Source organism: Bubalus kerabau, chromosome 8 (assembly GCF_029407905.1).
Source record: "Bubalus kerabau isolate K-KA32 ecotype Philippines breed swamp buffalo chromosome 8, PCC_UOA_SB_1v2, whole genome shotgun sequence".
Taxonomy (NCBI): domain Eukaryota; kingdom Metazoa; phylum Chordata; class Mammalia; order Artiodactyla; family Bovidae; genus Bubalus; species Bubalus kerabau.
This window is the reverse complement of record NC_073631.1, coordinates 40,240,415-40,262,337: the sequence shown is the minus strand read 5'-3', so window position 1 is coordinate 40,262,337 and position 21,923 is coordinate 40,240,415. Positions and strand designations below refer to the sequence as shown.

At 38.3% G+C, this 21,923-nt stretch overlaps 1 long non-coding RNA gene across 1 annotated transcript in view; it reads right to left on the bottom strand.

Annotated features, from left to right (window-relative positions):
- Positions 1–2,089: 2,089 nt before the first annotated feature.
- The window catches only part of LOC129659054 (uncharacterized), an 86,959-nt gene continuing 67,125 nt past the window's right edge, over positions 2,090–21,923 (bottom strand). The window contains exon 4 of the long non-coding RNA XR_008717768.1: positions 2,090–3,258. This is a non-coding gene — a long non-coding RNA (uncharacterized LOC129659054). The remainder of the gene's footprint in view (positions 3,259–21,923) is intronic.

Below are 21,923 nucleotides of genomic sequence, written 5' to 3'. Positions count from 1 at the left end.
ACCCCATGAATCGCAGCACGCCAGGCCTCCCTGTCCATCACCAACTCCCGGAGTCTACCCAAACCCATGTCCATCGAGTCAGTGATGCCATCCAGCCATCTCATCCTCTGTTGTCCCTTCTCCTCCTGCCCCCAATCGCTCCCAGCATCAGAGTCTTTTCCAATGCGTCAACTCTTCACATGAGGTGGCCAAAGTATTGGAGTTTCAGCTTCAACATCAGGCCTTCCAATGAACATCCAGGACTGATCTCCTTTAGGATGGACTGGTTGGATCTCCTTGCAATCCAGGTATATGGTCATTCTTAAACATTTTTTTCACCTAAATATGTCATTTAACTTAACATATAATGAGCTTATTATTGTGATTTTAAAATAATTCACAAACATGCTTTTAAATTACAGGTTATAATTTCTAATATGGTAAATATCAAAGGTACAACATACACAAGCAAAACGTCCTTCCAGTCATTAAATAATTTTCAAAGTGTAAAGGTGTCCAAGACCAAAAAAGTTTGAGAACTGCCAATCTACTCCTCCATGAATCACATGTAGTCTAGTTTATCTATGAGAAAATACTAACCTTGGTTTATCTAGGGGAGCATGTCATCTACCATGAGCATCCAGGGGTAAATGACACTTCTTTTCTATGCTGGTGGGCTCTAATGAGGAAACTGCCAAAAGCTTGCTCCTACCAACCCCATGAAGAAAACAATTCATTTTAGTTCCTATCTTTGTTGTTATCTGTGCACGCTTGTCTTCCAAGAAGGAAATAAATTCTTCCAGGGAAAGATAAAATGACTTTCTTTAGTCATCATACCTCTCTCATCTTTTCCCACTGAGAACAGTGCTTGGTGTAGAACAAACCACTAAGAATTATTTGTTGATTAAAATTAAGTCAACACCACACAGGGAAAGTATCTATAGAAGCTATTTAGAGAATATAAACCTGGTAGCTGGAGAGAAAGAACTGAACCTCAAAAAGTTCTGTAAATAAAAATAGGGTTAGAGGGGATATCTATATCTGTATCTTTATCTATCCACCCATCCTGATAGTGAAAAAGACATATGTAATGGGTAAACTGACCACTGGAAATATTTAAAGTGTTGAGACACAGAAATTTTGTTAACCCACATCTTTCTGCTTTTATCAATGAAAAGCATTACACAATCCATTTGAACATATAGAAACCACCAAAACAACATTCATTCAATGCAGCATCAGGTTAATTTTTTTTTTAAGTAGTGAGATAAACATTAGCAAATCTGTTACCTTTTAATATTTTATTAGTAGACTTTTTTAAACCAAATACCATGTCCATGGACATGAACTTGGGCAAACTCCAGAGATAGTGGGGGAACAGGGAGTCCTAGCATGCTACAGTCCACAAAATCACAAAGAGTAGGACACAGCTTAGTGACTGAACAACAACGTGTCCATTTATGTCACAGGAGAAAAACAGACTAAATAACACTGTCAAAAAGCCTAATATGTTTTACTATATATATATATATATGTTGGAGAAGGCAATGGCACCCCACTCCAGTACTCTTGCCTGGAAAATCCCATGGATGGAGGAGCCTGGTAGGCTGCAGTCCATGGGGTCGCTAGGAGTCGGACACGACTGAGCGACTTCACTTTCACTTTCCACTTTCATGCATTGGAGAAGGAAATGGCAACACACTCCAGTGTTCTTGCCTGGAGAATCCCAGGGATGGGGGAGCCTGGTGGGCTGCCGTCTATGGGGTCACACAGAGTCGGACACGACTGAAGTGACTTAGCATAGCATAGCATATATATATGTATATGTGTACATATATATATATATATATATACACACACACACACAAACAGACATTACCCCCAGGAAAACATAGCAGTTATCTTGACCCCTACTTCATAATTAATGAATCATTCATTGTTAATCCTCAGACATAAAAGTCCGGTCCCACTGCCTTTTTTAAAACTTCCAAATGTTTTCTCAAAAGAACTTAGAAAGCCTTTAATAAGTCAAAACAATGAGACTATAGACATGAAAGCACACTATTAGCAGCTTTTCAAAAAATGTCTTAGAGGAAAGCAGACTATGAATACCTCAAGTTGCAATTCCCTGTTGTGTTTAGGGAGTATATGCTATTGCAAAATTAATCTGCAGCCTTCTTATGAGAAACAAAATGATCAGGAAAGAATCCCCAAAGGAGTAATTATCTTCTATTATCTCTGAGTCAAATTGAGCCTTTGACAAAAGTCTTAGAAGGATATTTTCTCTATTATCTACCTCTTTTTATTCTAATACCAGAATCAAAATTGGGTCACAATTTATTAGGGAATTGTGCTTAATTAAAAGTCTACAAGTTGTTTTTATCTATATTTAAGTATTCTTTCCCAGATATGCGTGAGCCATCTTGTAGCCTTTGACACCAGTTTCCTCTTTGCCTATAATAATCACCATCTGTGTGACCATATACTTCTCAAATATCAAAGTAAACAACAGTATCATCCAGAAAAGCTGCGTGTGTATATCAATTCTTAAAATAAGAATCAAAGCAACATCCTTATTTTCCTACAGATTTAGTGGCAACAATAGTTCATATATTTAAAACACTGTTAAACTAAAAATATGCTTTTTATCACATTTGGTTCACAATTCATAAGTAATTAAATGATTTCAAATTTTGCAATGAAGCAATATCTAAAGAGGCAAACTGCTTCTCATCTAGTATCAGTCTATGAATTGAAAACAGAAACTTGTTTTTCTTTCACTGCCAGAGATTTTATCAGGAGAGGAAGTTTAATGCACAATATTGTGACATTAAATTGTATTCTATGTTCACTGCCTTAAACATTTAAGAAATGTTAATTATTTATGTTTCATTTTATTTTTCTCTGTCTCTATTCCATGAAGGTAGTCAGAAAACAGAATCTTATGAAGACAACTTTTTATAAGAGCTTTAACTCACTATCTGCATAAAAAGCTTCCATCTTTCCAAAAACCTTCAAAGACTAACTCACTGGTACTCTCTGTGGTCCCTGAAGATCTTGTATGGTTCTGCAGATTTTAGCAATTTTTCTTATTACTACTTACATGGCAGGTGATATCGTGTTAACACCTACTAGAATGTGTGCTTGTATATTGTTATGCTCTAAAATTTTCTCAGTTCACTGGTAGCTCTGATGGTAAAGAATCTGCTAGAGATTCTTAAATGCAGATTCTCTTCAATGCAGGAGAGCCGGGTTCGATTCCTGGGTCGGGAAGATCCCCTGGAGAAGGAAATGGCAATCATTTCCAGTATTCCTGCCTGGAAAATTCCACAAACAGAGGAGCCTGGCAGGCCACAGTCCACGGGGTCACAAAGAGTTAGACACAACTGACCTACTAACATACACACAGGGTATCAATAGGATAGAACCCACACAAGGGTTTTTTTTTGACATCCTCAATGACTTTTAGGAGTCAAGGGAAAAAAGTTTGAGAATTGCATCATTAGTTAATCTAAAAGGGAAGGGATGAAACTGAAGTGCCTTTTTTGGGTTAAGGTGGGTGTCATGTTGAGAGAGCGGAGAAGGCAATGGCACCCCACTGCAGTACTCTTGCCTGGAAAATCCCATGGATGGAGGAGCCTGGTGGGCTGCAGTACATGGGGTCGCTAAGTGTCAGACACGACTGAGCGACTTCACTTTCACTTTTCACTTTCATGCATTGGAGAAGGAGATGGCAACCCACTCCAGTGTTCTTGCCTGGAGAATCCCAGAGATGGGAGAGCCTGGTGAGCTGCCATCTATGGGGTCGGACACGACTGAAGTGACTTAGCAGCAGCAGCATGTTTAGAGGAAGTGCATTTCCCACACTTGGAAAGTAGCAGAGATTCAGTCAGTTCAGTTCAGTCGCTCAGTCGTGTCCAACTCTTTGCAACCCCATGAATCGCAGCACACTAGGCCTCCCTGTCATCACCAACTCCTGGAGTTCACCCAAACTCATGTGCATCGAGTCGGTGATGCCATCCAGCCATCTCATCCTGTCGTCCCCTTCTCCCCCTGCCCCCAATCCCTCCCAGCATCAGGGTCTTTTCCAATGAGTCAACTCTTCGCATGAGGTGGCCAAAGTATTGGAGTTTCAGTTTGACCCAATTCCCTTGCAAGGTCTCTGGGTGGTGACAGGATCTCAGAAGGCTCAACACTAAGCCCTAAGCATGCTACTTCTGCCAAGTTTTAGGCCTTGGGAAGAATGTAGTGTAAATGCCTGCCTTCATGGAAGTAGATGACCACCAGAAACTAGAGTATTAGGGACAACTGTGATGTACTAAAGTATAACAGATTTTCTCTTTTTTCCAGGCAGCTTGTGCAGTTATTTGTTTGTCCAGTGACCCCGTATGTCTTTGGAAAAATTTTTCTTGTCTATTCTTGACATGAGGAAGATTCCATGTACTTGGTCCTCATTATAGAAGTCAGATCTCCCTTATTCTCCTACACTGGTTTAAACAGGAGGTAGGCCCAAGACCAAGGTCTGACAACCACATGTTCTCTCCCGAGACTCTTTAAATGTTGAACTGGTGACACAGAGATGGAATGAATGCTTGAGACTATTCATTATTGTGAGCCTGGTGGCAGCAGCAATAAGAATGTCCTGCCTCTTTCCTTCTAGGATTCCTTGAATTCCTGGCCATCTTGAGTCTGTTTCCTTAGACCTCTTCCAATACATTTCTCTGTGCCTAAGTTAGCCAGAGATCTCCCCTAACATGACATTCCTAAGGAGATAAAAGACTGTCCCCATTAGAATAAACACAATTCCCAAATCACTGTGACTAAGAATCCCTCATGTGAGTAGAGATGAGGACATAGAGCTAGACTAAACAATTTTTTAAATATTTTTTAAAATATCAGGAAACATCCACCAGTTTTTAGTAATTTGGTATTTACTGTCAACAATCAGCTGCCTATATAAAGTTATTGCTTCTGGCTTAAGTTTGATCTATTCAACAATCTCTTTCTGTTGTGAATGCACAGATGATGAAATCCAGAATCAGAGACATATAAGAAGCTGCCTGAAAAAGTAATTTTTTAACAAAAAAGTGTGTCATTTAAAATTTGGCAGCCTTTTTATTTGCTGCTGACTAGAATAAGCAGAAAATCACTGCCGATGGTGATTACAGCCATGAAATTACAAGACGCTTACTCCTTGGAAGAAAAGTTATGACCAACCTAGATAGCATATTCAAAAGCACAGACATTACTTTGCCAACAAAGATGCGTCTAGTCAAGGCTATGGTTTTTCCAGTAGTCATGTATGGATGTGAGAGTTGGACTGTGATTAAAACTGAACACCGAAAATTGATGCTTTTGAACTGTGGTGTTCAAGAAGACTCTTGAGAGTCCCTTGGACTGCAAGGAGATCCAACCAGTCCATCCTAAAGGAGACCAGTCTTGGGTGTTGATTGGAAGGACTGATGCTGAAGCTGAAACTCCAATACTTTGGCCACCTCATGTGAAGAGTTGACTGACTGGAAAAGACTCTGATGCTGGGAGGGATTGGGGGCAGGAGGAGAAGGGGACGACAGAGGATGAGATGGCTGGATGGCATCACCGATTCAATGGACATGAGTTTGGGTAAAAACTCCAGGAGATGGTGATGAACAGGGAGGCCTGGCCTGCTGTGATTCATGGGCTCGCATAAAGTCGGACATGACGGAGCGACTGAACTGAACTGAACTGAACTATTATATAAATGCAATAACAAGGGAAAGAACTTTTTTGTTTACCTATTGACAGCACATCTGTTGCCAGTATTCTTTGATATACTTAGTGGATTTTAGATAGCACATGGGTAAGTGTGAAGTAGGAGCATTATACAGTGAGCAAGAGAACAAGCCTTGGAGTCAGACTGCTCCTGAAATTTGGTGCCACCAAATATCAGCTACATGTACTACTCAGGGCAGTTTTCTTAATTCTTCTTATTTCTTCGACCCTCAGTTTACATATTTATAATATAGGGATATAATAGTACCTACATCATAGGGTTATTGTGAAGATTAAAAGAAAATACGCACAGCTGAATAAATTATAGCTATTTCTATCAGGGGTTAAGGAAGATGTTTAAAGAACCTTTTAAAGTTCCTTAAACATTCCCTTTGCAGTTCATCAGTTATTAGGGCCTTTTGATATTTTGGGATGGGCGTGACTGAGGTTCACTGATAGAGGAAGGGGACCAATATCTTCAAATATGAACTTACAGAAAGTAAAGAAAGAGCCTATCAGGTGGCACAGATGGAGGAATCATCAATTTAGTCAAAGAGAAAATTCAACAGTCATTAAATTGTAAAAGAGATTTTTTTCCTCCTATCCCAAGTTTGAATTATATTAGCTGAAAAGGATCTGACTGAATGCTTAACAGAACTAAGAAAATTGTTCAACAAGGAAGCTGACTGAGCAGGAAATGGTTTGAATTGAGGTTGGTAAAATTTTCTTGAAATTTAGTAAGGACTAAATACACATTTTGATGGTAAGGTTGAGCCATTCTGTTCAAAACAAATTTTCTGCTGTTTTCATGTAGAGAATGAATTTGAATGATTCATGAAGAAGCAATTTAAAAAGAACAAAAGGGAGGGGAAAAAAGAAATGTCTTTGCTAAGCTAGATAAGTAGTAAATTTTGAAAGTAAAAGCAGGAAAAGAAAATGGCCTCTAAAATAAAATAAATGTGTAGATTTCAGAATGCTGGAGTTACATAATTCTCAAATTCAGTGACTTCTTAAACTAAAACAAAGGTAGTATAAGCTTTATATTATGTAAGTTTTATATTAAATAATAAAAATAACTTTAGTGATCTAAAAGTTAGCATATGGTAATATCATGTTCACAATGTTTTATCTTTGATAGTGTCCTAGTAATTTTCTCTTTCAAAAACAGAAATGAAGAGTTAAAATGCCACTACTGCTAAGTCACTTCAGTCGTGTCTGACTCTATGAGACCCCATAGATGGCAGCCCACCAGGCTCCCCCATCCCTGGGATTCTCCAGGCAAGAACACTGGAGTGGGTTGCCATTTCCTTCTCCAATGCATGAAAGTGGAAAGTGAAAGTGAAGTAGCTCAGTCGTGTCCGACTCTTAGCGGCCCCATGGACTGCAGCCTACTAGGCTCCTCCATCCATGGGATTTTCCAGGCAAGAGTACTGGAGTGGGGTGCCATTGCCTTCTCCAAAATGCCACTAGAAAGTCTTATATATTTTTAATGTCTGTGTACTTCAACAGAATTTGATAAAATTGTTAGGTAGTTAGAATAGGAAACAGGAGTCCAAAATGGCAGTGGCTAAAAGGCAAGGAAGGGAAAAGCCCGGGAAAATAGAACAAAGGAAGGTCCAAGGAAGGTCCAAGGACTGGAGTGAGGACTTCAGATAGAACAAACAGCACTCCTGGCTAGCCCAGTTTACATAGGGCAGGCCCAGGAGGAGGAGAAAACATATAAAAAGAGGAGCCAAAGGGCTCTCTCTCTCCCTCTCTCCTGCACACTGGCGCCCTCCTCCACTCTCTTCTCTTCACGTCTTTGGGTTGGCATGCCCTCATGCTTCGAGGGTGGATTCTCCTGCTATCTTAAAAATAAAATAGAGCTGTAACACTGATTTGTCTAAGAGCTATAACACATTTTGTCCAAGACCCGAGAGTTGTGACACACCGAGGGCTTTAATGTCCGTTGCTCCAAATCTTTGTTGTGACGAGACAGAACTGAGGAGCATACACTTGCCTGACAAAATGAAGATGATATACTGAGATGTTTTTGGCATTTTTCAATTTATTTCCAATAATGCATTAATGCAGTAATAAATTAAGCATTCTATAGGCCATCTTTGGAAAGTTCTGCTTCCAAAGGAGATGACATAGTCTAAACAATGGAGAAGGAAATGGCAACCCACTCCAGTGTTCTTGCCTGGAGAATCCCAGGGACAGGGGAGCCTGGTGAGCTGTCGTCTATAGGGTTGCACAGAGTCGGACATGTCTGAAGCGACTTAGCAGCCGCAGCAGTCTAAACAAAATATCTTTCAGCCAGAACAACCAAAAATATACATGTAAGCAAACAAACCAAAAAAATCATGTATTTATTAAAAGCACCAAAGAGCAATAAGCACAAAAAGTGGAAGTGTCACTCAATCAGTCATATCTGACTCTTTGCAACCCTGTGGACTGTAGCCTGCCAGGCTCCTCTGTTCATGGGCACAAAGAAACCCAAAGAAACTAAATCTTCAATTCAGTTCAGTTGCTCAGTCGTGTCTGACTCTTTTGACCCCATGAATCACAGCATGCCAGGCCTCCCTGTCCATCACCAACTCCCAGAGTTCACTCAGACTCACGTCCATCGAGTCAGTGATGCCATCCAGCCATCTCATCATCTGTCTTCCCCTTCTCCTGCCCCCAATCCCTCCCAGTATCAGAGACTTTTCCAATGAGTCAACTATTCGCATGAGGTGGCCAAAGTACTGGAATTTCAGCTTTAGCATCATTCCCTCCACAGAAATCCCAGGGCTGATCTTCAGAATGGACTGGTTGGATCTCCTTGCAGTCCAAGGGACTCTCAAGAGTCTTCTCCAACACCACAGTTCAAAAGCATCAGTTCTTTGGCGCTCAGCTTTCTTCACAGGCCAACTCTCACATCCATACATGACCAGTGGAAAAACCATAGCCTTGACTAGACGGACCTTTGTTGGCAAAGTAATGTCTCTGCTTTTCAGTATGCTATCTAGGTTGGTCATAACTTTCCTTCCAAGGAGTAAGCATCTTTTAATTTCATGGCTGCAGTCACCATCTGCAGTGATTTTGGAGCCCCCCAAAATAAAGTCTGACACTGTGTCCACTGTTTCCCCATCTATTTCCCATGAAGTGATGGGACCAGATGCCATGATCTTTGTTTTCTGAATGTTGAGTTTTAAGCCAACTTTTTCACTCTCCACTTTCACCTTCATCAAGAGGCTTTTTAGTTCCTCTTCACTTTCTGCCATAAGGGTGGTGTCATCTGCATATCTGAGGTTACTGATATTTCTCCCGGCAATCTTGATTCCAGCTTGTGTTTCTTCCAGTCCAGCATTTCTCATGATGTACTCTGCATATAAGTTAAATAAACAGGGTGACAATATACAGCCTTGACGTCCTCCTTTTCCTATTTGGAACCAGTCTGTTGTTCCATGTCCAGTTCTAACCGTTGATTCCTGACCTGCATACAAATTTTTCAAGAGGCAGGTCAGGTGGTCTGGTATTCCCATCTCTTTCAGAATTTTCCATAGTTTATTGTGAAGTGATAGGTAAGTCCTATTGGGGCTAGTAAAGATCTGTGATTACTGTGTCACTGTGTCCAAGTGAGTAGAGGATTGCACCTGCTGAGGCAGAGGAAATCTGCTTGATTAAAGAGAATCCAGAGGAACTTTTAACAGCCACATGGCCACTGTAAAGGATTTGCCTGAGTAAGAGTCCTAGCTGAAGAGCTAGAGCTCTTCACACTTATTTTAATTCTCTTGGATGGGACTCTTGCAGAGTTTGAAGTAATTCGGGTACAACAGAGCATAAGGTCTTGGTGAAGAAGAGACAGACCTCAGTTTTGTCCAATTCTTCTGTTTACTACTGGAGAAAGGGTTCTCCAACAGACACAGGATACATAGCTTTTAATGGCTTTTGAAACAGGAGGTAAAATTAAATTAACTATAGCAGTAATACAGCTCCAGCTCAGTTTAACTACCGACTGATTGCATCAAACTGCACATGAAATAGGATAGACCAAATGCCAGGTCACAAAAAAGTCTCAATACAGTTTTTAAAAAATTCAAATCATTCAAACATCTTCTCTAATCACATGAAATGAAAAACCAATAATAGAAGGAAATCTGGAAAATTCAAACATAAAAAAATCAAGTAGATCAGTCAACTAATGTATCAAAGAAGTAATCATAAGGAATTAGAAAACACAGCATGGCAAAACTTATGAGATGCAGCAAAAGCAGTGGTCGGAGGGAAACTTACAGCAGTAATGCCTATTTTAGAAAAGAAAGATCTCAAATCAATAACTCTGCGTTATGGAAGTAGAAAAATAAAGGAGAAAATCAAAGTCAAAGAAAACAGGAAGAAGGAAGTAGTAAAAATTAAAGTGGAGATAAAAACAGTTTTGTCTCGCTAAAAGTGGCCCAGCAGCAACGCATCAGAGGCACTTTTCCCATGACTAAGTCTGAAGTATATGCCTAGCCTTCAGATTTTGCTCTACAATACTAAATACAATATAATGTAATATCTATTTTGCATAATATCTATATGTAATTATATGTCATAAAACATGATACTAAGAATAACATAATACTGAAAAGGAAACAAGATTCCTCAAATACCATTGATTCTCAAAATTAGAAGAACAACAGTTTAGGTTAGCAGTTTTTATTGCCAAAAGCAAAAGTCTTTGAGGTTATCTGAGCCAATAATGGAGGACAAAGGGGTCGACTTCAAATTGATCACCAAACTGTGAATACATCATGTTTAAAAAAGTTGGAATTTTTCTGAATGGGCAACAAAAAGTAACACTTTTCCCTTTTAAGTTAAAAAAGAAAGAAAGAAAAGAAAAAGTAAGTATAAAGGCCATTCCACTGGAACTCATATGAACATTTTCATTTATAACAATGAATCCAATCAGAAAATGTGGGATTGGATATGCAGCTCAATACACTGGTTACTTGTCTTCCTAAATTAGACTGTGCACCCTGTCCCAGATGGTTCGTCAGGGAGCCTGCCTGTACATTCACACAAGGCATCTTGCCTTCTGACTTCCTTTGAAACAAAGAGAAGCTGTAAAACTAACAACCCACCCCATCACTTAAAGAACACCCTGTAAACAAGCTAACAACTAAGACTTTTTTGATATCAACTCATTTTCCATGAATCAGAGAGATGAATCAAAAAGGATGCCAGGCTTATGTGTGCTATGAAATAGGTAATAAACTTCACAAGACACTGATTTTATACTTTTAAACAATATAAATTGCTTATGAAGAAAATAAGATATTATGCACACCTGGCTTAAACTTTTAACAGCATGAAAAAATAATATGAAAAAATTCTCCTTTGTATCACAGTGCTTCAGTGCATTCCCTTGGGAAAACCACTGTGTTATATATTCTTTCAGAAATATTTGATAGTTATTTAAGAATATGTGTGTATGTGTGTGCATTCCAAGTTGCTTCAGTCTGACTCGTTGCGACCCTATGGACTATAGCCCACCAGGCTCCTCTGTCCAGAGGTTACTGTACTTATAATTCTTCATTTTGAATTTTTCATTTTATGAGAAACATTGGGGATGTTTTCATACCATCACATGTAAATCTCTTACTCTTCTTAATAGCTGCAAAGTATTCCAGTGGATGAATGTATTATACATTTAGTGTCCTACTGATGATTGTTTTAATTATTAATAGTCTCATTATTACAATAAAAGCTGCAATAAAAGCTTTTGCCTACAGAATCTTTGTGTACAGTGGATAAATATTACTCTTCCCAGCATCTTTAGTATTATTTTGTACCATTAAATATTTCATCTTTTGCCAGTTCACTGCTCAAAAATAGCTCATAGATAATTTTATTTGCTTTTCTTTATGAGTGATGGTGAATAGCTTTTCATATGGTTAGAGTATTTTTTGTTAACTCTACATTCATCCCCTCTATTTTCCTGTTAGCTTTTTGAAAGTCCATGTTTGAAATATTTAAATAGGCCTCATATTGCAGCTTTGAAGCTTACCATAACATACAAGATACAATACAACTTGTGATATATTCAGGCTCTCAAAAAAAGGAATTAAAGAAGTGTTTAGTAGCTCAGATTTTTTTTCCAAGTCATTAATAAAATTAATATGGTTAACAATTTAGGTAAGACCAAATGAATTTCTTCCTGCATCATTTATAGATATCAGAGGGGTCTTGAGATACACCAATGAAAAAATATTGCCAAATTTAAATGGGTTGTCAAAGACATTTGCCATAAATAAATGTCACGTTTTCTATTCAATGTAGCATGGTATCATGATTCGTGTCTGTTTTGTCAGCACCAATCCATGTGGCTTGAGTTTGAGCAGATGCTACAAATTGCCAATTGCAGAAATGCATGGTTTGTAAGTTTTCCATCCAAAATCAAGAAAATTTTCTTCTGCATAGTAATTACTAAAGATGTTCATGACTGATTATGACCCTTTAGGGAGCCTATAAAACAAGACTTGGAATATCATTGTAAGATCCTGAAGGGATAAATAGATAGCCACTAATAGAAGAATATTATTATAAGACAGTCTTTGTTTACAAGAGAAAATTAGATTCATTAGTTAGCTCAGTGCATTTTCAAACAATCTAAAGCATGTGGACAGAGCAGATATTTTATGTATTTTCCTTATTTAGAGTTCTCAAAATATTGGGTAAGCTTATGTTTCCAAGCAGTTATATTTTTATAGTCCCTTTTTCATCAGTGATGTTCTTAAACCATGTTCTATAATCCATAACAACTCGGTTACTGTCTTGATAATAAGGGCTTATTTGGGGGAGAATAATCTATAGATTACTCAGTAAATCACACTATAAATATGAACACTGCCCAAATTCTAGTTTGTGTCTTTCTGGGTTTGATTTCTTAACTGTTTCTTCAATAAAGGCTACAATAGTTATTCATAAATGCAATAAATAAACTTTTGCTTACAAAAAGTTATTAAATATAAAAAGAACTAATAAGGAACCTTTTTAAAATGGCACAAAAGAAAATTTTCTGAAATTATGAGTAACTGATTACCTTCATAGAATCAGAGTTACATTAAAAATATTCTTACTTACTTAAGGAATATTCATGATTTGATTACTATATATTAATAACAACCACTGTTTTATATGCTGTGATACGGCAGTAAATGAAATGGACAAATACCCCTAACTCATGCAATTTCCATTCAGTAAAGCAAAGAGAAGAATAAAGGAAATCTGAATAGAAAGAAATATTCAGTAGGGTGACTGTGAAAAAGAATAATAGTTTCCTTCAACATCTTGTTCTAGAGATTTGTAAGATAAGAATTGATCTTCAGAAATAGAAAGCAATTCAAGATTTTGAAACATCTAAAAAATCAGGCCACATTATATTAATTATGCTATAGTTGGCAAAATCAGGCTACTATTTTGAGTCTGACTTCTTTCCCAAGTTTATTACATCTTTGCATTGTCACGGCATAAAGACTTATATGATTCTTTGTAAACTGACATTAAAATTTAAAACTGGATTTCATAAAATGTCCCTTAATTGAATAGTTTCTCTGACACTCAACATGGGGAACTGGAACTCCTGTTCCTGGTTTCTTATGTATCCTTCCCTAGGCTTCTGTGTGTGTGTGTATATATATATATATATATATATATATATACACACACACTCAAATAAATCAATTATCTTTCTCTTTTTTATACAAAAAAGAAAATACACATAAGATACTTACTGTTCTGTGAATTTTTAAGTTTCTTTAAAACTTTGTGGACATCTTTCTGTATCAGTATAGAGTTCCTTCCTATTTATAACTGCACAAGATTTCTTTATATGGCTGCACCATATTTTTGTCTGTTTATCTGTCACTGCTGATATCTGACTATTGACATCACTCTAAGTAACGACGCTGGGGTATTTTAGTGGTATTTTTTTGTAATTATCTAAAATATTCTATTTTTACCTCCATCATCTTTTAATCTAGTTGGAATAAAACATGACTATAAATTTTAAACCTACTAATGTTACTTTAGAAAATATGTTTGGATTTGTTGCTTGCATTTTATTTTTTTAAAGTAACTATATTTCACTTTTCTTTAAGTAGAGTATGGAAAAGAATGGGATTCAATCCACTTGCAGAATAAATGGGAAAAAAATCAATTGGCAGAAGAGAAAACAGTACAATGCTAAAATAGGCCAGATCAAATGTTAGGGGCTGAACAGAAAAAGATCTCTAATCTCTATGATATAAAGAAAGCAAATATAATGGGGGGGGGCTGGTCTACCATATAAATCCCCTCTTGAAAGATATATATTCACACACCACTGAAGTAAAATTTTTATGATAATAAACTGTCTTGAGGCAAAAAGAACACAAGAACACAGAAGTCCACGGGTAAAAGACAGATGACAAGGTATGAAAGAGGAGCGTCTGGTGGAAATAAATATGTATTTATTGCATGCCTGTCTGTTCCTCCATTCGCCACCCCTCATTAGGAGCCAGGTTCCCTTTGGGGAAGCGACATTGACACTCTTTTGTCACTTGCACCACATTTGCCTAATGGTGTGTGGCGCCGTGCAGTTGGAGGTAAGACTGAATTCACCCTTGACTCTAGGAAAATTTCACTTACTGAAGAAAAATGGTCTTGGTTACCGAAGCACAAGTAATCAGTAAAGAATTTGAGGCTGTGGCCAGGAAAACCATATAATGAATGTTTACCTTCATCTAAACATCGGCCATGTTACTGCCATGAAAAGTACCCGCAGTGGTTGAAGATGCCAGACAGAGGTGCACATCTCAAGAGAACCACAGCAAGCTGACCCTATGGCCCTATTTGAACCATGCCTGCTCATCACACTTCCTTTGGAACTTTTAGGTATATAACAACAACAAGAGAAAATCCCCCTTAATGTATCAGTAAATTTGGTTCATCTTTTTTATTTCTATCAGTTGGAAGTATCCTCGCTGATATAAATGAGGGGTGGGGGAGAAGAAGGGGGTGGTAGACAGAAAAGCTGAAAATTAAGCTTGGTCTATGGCTTGTATTCATTTATTTAGAATTCTCTTGAATTTCTCTGTATAATTTTCCTGGAAAAAGACATTTACACCACAAATAATTAATAACATGGATGAAAGAATATATATATATGTGTGTGTATATATATATGTGTGTGTGTGTGTGTGTGTATATATATATATACAAACTGTGATATATGTTTGCCCTACTCCTTGTCACATAAGGTCATCATCATCCAAAGCCCAGCACCTATATACCTGCTGACAAACAAAGCTGTTTGTAAACAAAGCTGATTATATATCAGGTTTCTGAGTCCATATCTATATTTACATCTATATATCTATATCTATATATGTAGTCCTCTTCCCTAGTTTTCTCTCAATGCTGGTGTTCCAATGCCTTCAGTTTTTTATCTTATTTCAAGTATATGTCTATATTATAATGAAGATACCTCTATAATATTTCTTAATTTATGCCCTGTCAGATTATGTTACCTTCCTATTAAGCCTGATGACTTTCTAGTCTCAAAGTGCAATTTGAAACTCATTTGAAACACAGTTATGAAATTTATTCTATAATTACCAACTAGTTCAGGGATACTGTAGATGGAATCAAAAAAAAAAAAAATCACCAAATAGTAACATTTATGCGCTGCTAGTCAGTGAGAATATAAAGCATGAGTCACAAAGACAGCCATGTAATAACATAGCTCAAGTACTGCTGAGCAGAGAGAAAGTTGAATATTTGAAATAAACATCTAGGACCATGCTTAAAGTTTTCTAGACTTGGGATGTAAAACCAAAAAGTGATATCGGTTTGGGATTGGCCACAGCCATTGAGGAAGACAGCCCCACAATCTCAAACTAGAAACCACTGCCAAAGGTTATTGAGATTTACTAAAGGAAATTTGCTTTCTAACTAGCTCATCCCTGAGATTTTATAAATAAATAACATCATGCATTTTACCAAGAGGTAACCAAGAAAGACTCTTTGAAAATGCAGGCAAAAAAGTATCATTTGTACTCTATGGTATTTATTACCAAGCAATTATATTCTCCATTTGTCCGCAAGTATATAGGTGCTGGGCTTTGGATGACGATGACCTTACATGGCAAGGAGTAGGGCAAACATATATCACAGTTTGCCTGATACTATTCCTGTATATACTTTCATCCACGTTATTAATTATTAATACTGTCCTTTCACTTTTAAACATTTTCTGGCTTGGAAGACAAGTTATATGGTCCCCTTACTGACAGGCACAAGTAATCATGCATAAATATAAGGATGGCTAATAAGAGGAAAGATGAGTACTCTGTTAATACATATAGCAAAAGTAATCTTCCTCCTGTCTGCAAACAGATTCTAGAACTAGGGAGTATACTGGCAACTGAAAAATTCATTTTCCAATTTTTTCTCCAGAAAAGTATTCTCTCCTGATATATGTTAAAGTACAAATTTTCTGAGTTAAAATAGTCAACTAGTTCTTGACCATGCCAATAGTACAGTTCAGTTCAGTTGCTCAGTAGTGTCTGACTCTTTGTGACCCCATGGACTGCAGCATGCTAGGCCTCCCTGTCCATCACCAACTCCCAGAGATAACTCAAACTCATGTCCATCGAGTTGGTGATGCCATCCAACCATTTCATCCTCTTTTATCCCATTCTACTCCTGCCTTCAATCTTTCTCAGCATCAGGATCTTTTGGAATGAGTCAGTTCTTCCCATCAGGTGGCCAAAGTATTGGAGTTTCAGCTTCAGCATCAGTCCTTCCAATGAATATTCAGGACTGATTTCCTTTAGGATGGACTGGCTGGATCTCCTTGCAGTCTAAAGGACTCTCAAGAGTCTTCTCCAACACCACAGTTCAAACGCATCAATTCTTCGACACTCAGCTTTCTTTATAGTCCAAATCTCACACCCATACGTGACTACTGGAAAAACCATAGCTTTGACTAGATGGACCTTTGTTGGCAAAGTAATGTCTCTGCTTTTTAATATGCTCTCTAGGTTGGTCATAGATTATCTTCCAAGGAGCAAGCTTCTTTTAATTTCATGGCTCAGTCACCATCTGCAATAATTCTGGAGCCCAAAAAAGTAAAGTCTGTCACTGTTTCCACTGTTTCTCCATCTATTCACCATGAAGTGATGGGACTTGATGCCATGATCTTAGTTTTCTGAATGCTGAGTTTTAAGCCAGCTTTTTCATTCTCCTCTTTCACTTTCATCAAGAGGCTCTTTAGTTCTTTGCTTTCTGCCATTAGGGTGATGTCATCTTCATGTCTGAAGTTATTGAAATTTCTCCAAGCAATCTTGAGTCCAGCTTGTGCTTCTTCCAGCCCAGTATTTCTCATGATGTACTCTGCATATAAGTTAAATAAGCAGGGTGACAATATACAGCCTTGATGTACTCCTTTCCCTATTTGGAACCAGTACAATAGTACAAATAGTCAATAGTACAAATAATGCAATTGCAGTGATCAGGACTTTAGAAAGGAGGACAAGAGAAGAGAGGGAAGGAAGAGGGGTGAGGGAAGGAGGGAGAGAAAGATGAGTAACAGTTTATAATCAAATGGGTTGTATTATTATGTTAAGCCTTTTTTTCTGTTGTGATTAATAATAAATAAATACTACTCAGTCATAAAAATGAACACATTTAAATCTTCTAATGAGGTGGATGAAACTAGAGCCCATTATACAGAGTGAAATAATTCAAAAAGAGAAATGTAAATATCATATACTGACACATATATATGGAGTCTGAAGAGATGGTGCTGGGCAGCAATGGAGAAACAGACATAGGGAAAAAGACCAATGGACAAGGTGGGAGGAGAGGAGAGGGAAGAGGAGATGTATGGAGAGAGTAATGCAGAAATTTACAATACCATGTGTAAAACGGATAGCCAATGGGAATTTGCTGTGTGACTCTCTGACAGGCTAAAAAGGGGTGAGGAGGGAGATGGGAGGCGGTCTGGGAGGGAGGGACATGGGTGTACCTATGGCTGATACTTGCTGATGTATGACAGAAAACCACAAAATTCTGTAAAGCAATTATCCTTCAATTAAAAGAAATTTAAATAATGAATATGCAAGAGTTAAGTCAAAAGTGAGAACACATCCTCCAGAAAAGTTTATTCATTCAACAAATATTTATATTCACTTATAGAGCACCTAGCAATCTTATCCAATTTTATTAAACTTTATTCTGCTTTACCAAACTTAATAAGCAGCAAGCGATTTTCCTTTTAGTATCATGACTCAGATCTATCCTTAGCATCCCCAAATGCACATCCTGAAGACCTCAACCAAAACTTTTACAGGCCACATGTAAAGTGAAGATGGATGTTGCGCAAGAAGTCTCCTACGGAAATGGCTCTGTAGCTTTGTGCTTTCATGTGTGACCAAGAACAACACACACTAACAAACTGAAATTTTATGAGTAGCTCATGGTACTCCGTGCTTGGATTTTATGTGATTTACAGCTTTGGATTTTAAGCCAAAGGTTTTACAATCTGTTTTATCTGTTAAACAAATTTCTCCTGTTAATCTTCACTACGAAGAACATTCTCATAACTAGAGCTGCTACTATATCCTTCTCATTTTATTTCCCCTCATTTGCTTTATATAAACAAAAGTAGGATAAAGAACAATGAACTGGCAGTGCTGCTTGGATGCCTGAGGGACTGGGAGATGCTAGGCGCTAAGGACGTTGCTAGGAAGCTGCTCTCACTATAAAACAGCCACTCCTCACGGCCAATCAGATCAACAGCCCTACATGGGATGACTCAGGGGATTTGGAGCTCTTCACTCCACATTATTGCTGACAATCACTCTCCTAGCTGCATTTCCTCCAGTTGATTAAAATGAATATATTTCCCCTACCATCTTTTCCTGCCATGTGGCTTTACAGTGTGTGGCTGAGACATTCTCACATAGAATCACAGAAGGGATGATTTCAGTAAGGATGAAGATTTATCGTTTTCCTTATTTCATTTGGCTTTCTCTTAGAATAGAGTTTTCTCAGAATCTATGACCAAGAGGTTTTGTGGTTTGTTTGTTTCTTTCTTTCTTTTTTAACCTCTCACCCAGGAAACAAGTCCATAGTTGAGTCAAAATTCAATTTAAGCCTTGGTGCTGCTACCAGTGTGAAGTTGGTGAGTCTTATAAGTTGCTCTCTCCCTATTCCTTCATCCCAGCAATTATGATTCATGTACACCCTACCTCAACAGCTCATTTTCAGAGTCAAGCAAGACTTCCTAGAACAAAGGATTCTGAAAAACTTATAGTACTGGAAAATGGAAGCTAGCATGATCAAGTTTTGTATTTGTGTTTTAACTATTGCCCTGTAGGCTTGAACACTGTTCAAAAGAACCTTTGGCAGTGATCAAAGGAGCACCTGAAATGTGTTATAAGTGAGGAATTGTTCTATTTAGTTTTAATTAATTTTCATTTAAATGGGCACATCTTCCTAGGGGTTATCACATCAGACCACATAGCTCTAGGACATTAAATAGTTTTTATTATTTATTACCTTCTAAGGCTGTTTTTGGAGAAGGCAATGGCAACCCACCCCAGTACTCTTGCCTGGAAAATCCCATGGACGGAGGGGCCTGGTGGGCTGCAGTCCATGGGGTTGCTAGGAGTCGAACACAGCTGAGCAACTTCACTTTCACTTTTCACTTTCATGCATTGGAGAAGGAAACAGCAACCCACTCCAGTGTTCTTGCCTGGAGAATCCCAGGGACGGGGGAGCCTGGTGGGCTGCCGTCTCTGGGGTCGCACAGAGTCGGACACGACTGAAGCGACTTAGCAGCAGCAGCAGCAAGGCTGTTTTTAAACACTTGCAAATAATCAACCACTAACCTAATAATGCAGGTTAGTCTAGACTATGTGAGAATTAATGAGACCTAGATTTCTAGCATTCTCTAGGGTAAGCAATCTTAAAAATAAAGATCATCTTTAAAATGTCTCAGATTTAAAAAGAGACTTGTTAATGACTATCTTAATAATTATATTTTACAACTATATTGTTAACAGAATATATCTTTAAGCTTGACTGTCACTATGAAAATGTGTATACTGCTACATACACGTACAGTCTGTTTATCTCTATATATAGCATATTCTGTCAAGTTCATGGATTTTACTGTGGAATGGTTCATTAGGGAGTCAGAAAACTAATACAAAGTCTCAATTGTAGCACTTGGTCAATTTACTCTTTTCCTCAAACACCTTCAATGACTTCCTATAAGCAATAGAATAAAATTTCAGTGCTTCAGCATAAATTTAAAATCTACTTTCTCCCTATTTTTTAATCTCTTATCACTTCCTAAAACTTGTAGTAAGCAATTCATCTACTTGTGTTCTTCACATGTTCTACCAAGTGTCTCTTGCATCTCCTGCATTGACAAGTGGATTCTTCACCACTGCACCACCTGGGAAGCTGAGAGGTACACCAGTGAAAATATACCGTGGATTACATCTCTGGTGATGATTACATTTTAGGAAGAAATATCCATCAGTTCAGTTCAGTTCACTTGCTCAGTTGTGTCCGACTCTTTGCAACCCCATGAAATGCAGCACGCCAGGCCTTCCTGTCCATTACCAACTCCCAGAGTCCACTCAAACCCATGTTCATTGAGTCGGTGATGCCATCCAACCATCTCACCCTCTGTTGTCCTCTTCTCCTCCTGCCCTCAATCTTTCCCAGCATCAGGTTCTTTTCAAATGAGTCAGTTCTTCGCATCAGGTGGCCAAAGTACTGGAGTTTCAGCTACAACATCAATCTTTCCAATGAACACCCAGGACTGATCTCTTTAGGATGGACTGGTTGGATCTCCTTGCAGTACAAGGGACTCCAAAGAGTCTTCTCCAACACCACAGTTCAAAAGCATCAATTCTTCTTCACTCAGCTTTCTTTCTAGTCCAACTCTCACATCCATACATGACTACTGGAAAAACCATAGCCTTGACTAGACGGACCTTTGTTGACAAAGTAATGTCTCTGCTTTTTAATATGCTGTCTAGTACTCTTGCCTGGAAAATCCCATGGATGGAGGAGCCTGGTTGGCTACAGTCCATGGGGTCTCTAGAGTCGGACACGACTGAATGACTTCACTCTCACTTTTCACTTTCATGCATTGGAGAAGGAAATGGCCAACCCACTCCAGTGTTCTTGCCTGGAGAATCCCAGGGATGGGGGAGCCTGGTGGGCTGCCATCTATGGGGTTGCACAGAGTTGGACACGACTAAAGCGATGCAGCAGCAGCAGCAGGTTGGTCATAACTTTTCTTCCAAGGAGTAAGTGTCTTTTAATTTCATGGCTGCAATCACCATCTGCAGTGATTTTGGAGCCCCCCAAAATAAAGTCAGCCACTATTTCCACTGTTTCCCCATGTATTTGCCATGAAGTGATGGGACCAGATGCCATGATCTTAGTTTTCTGAATGTTGAGCTTTAAGCCAACTTTTTCACTCTCCTCTTTCACTTTCATCAAGTGGCTTTTTATTTCTTCTTCACTTTCTGCCATAAGGGTGGTGTCATCTGCATATCTGAGGTTATTGATATTTCTCCCGGCAATCTTGATTCCAGCTTGTGCTTCTTACAGCCCAGCGTTTCTCATGATGTACTCTGCATAGAAGTTAAATAAGCAGGGTGACAATATACAGCCTTGACATACTCCTTTTCCTTTTTGGAACCAGTTTGTTGTTCCATGTTCAGTTCTAACTGTTGCTTCCTGACCTGCCTACAGGTTTCTCAAGAGGCAGTAGCACAAACAATCTCATACAAAGTCACACTAGCAATTATTCTACTATCAGTCCTTCTAATAAGTGGGTCCTTGACCCTTTCCACCCTAATCACCACACAAGAACAAGTAGGACTAATCTTTCCAGCATGACCCCTAGGGATAATATGATTTATCTCGACACTAGCAGAAACAAATCAAGCTCCATTTGACCTCACTGAGGGAGAGTCAGAACTAGTCTCAGGCTTCAACATAGAATATGCAGCAGGACCATTCACCCTATTTTTCATAGCAGAATATGCAAACATCATTATAATGAATATTTTTACAACAATGCTATTCCTAGGAGCATTCCATAACCCATGCATACCAGAACTATACACAATCAACTTTACCATCAAATCACTGCTACTCACAATCTCTTT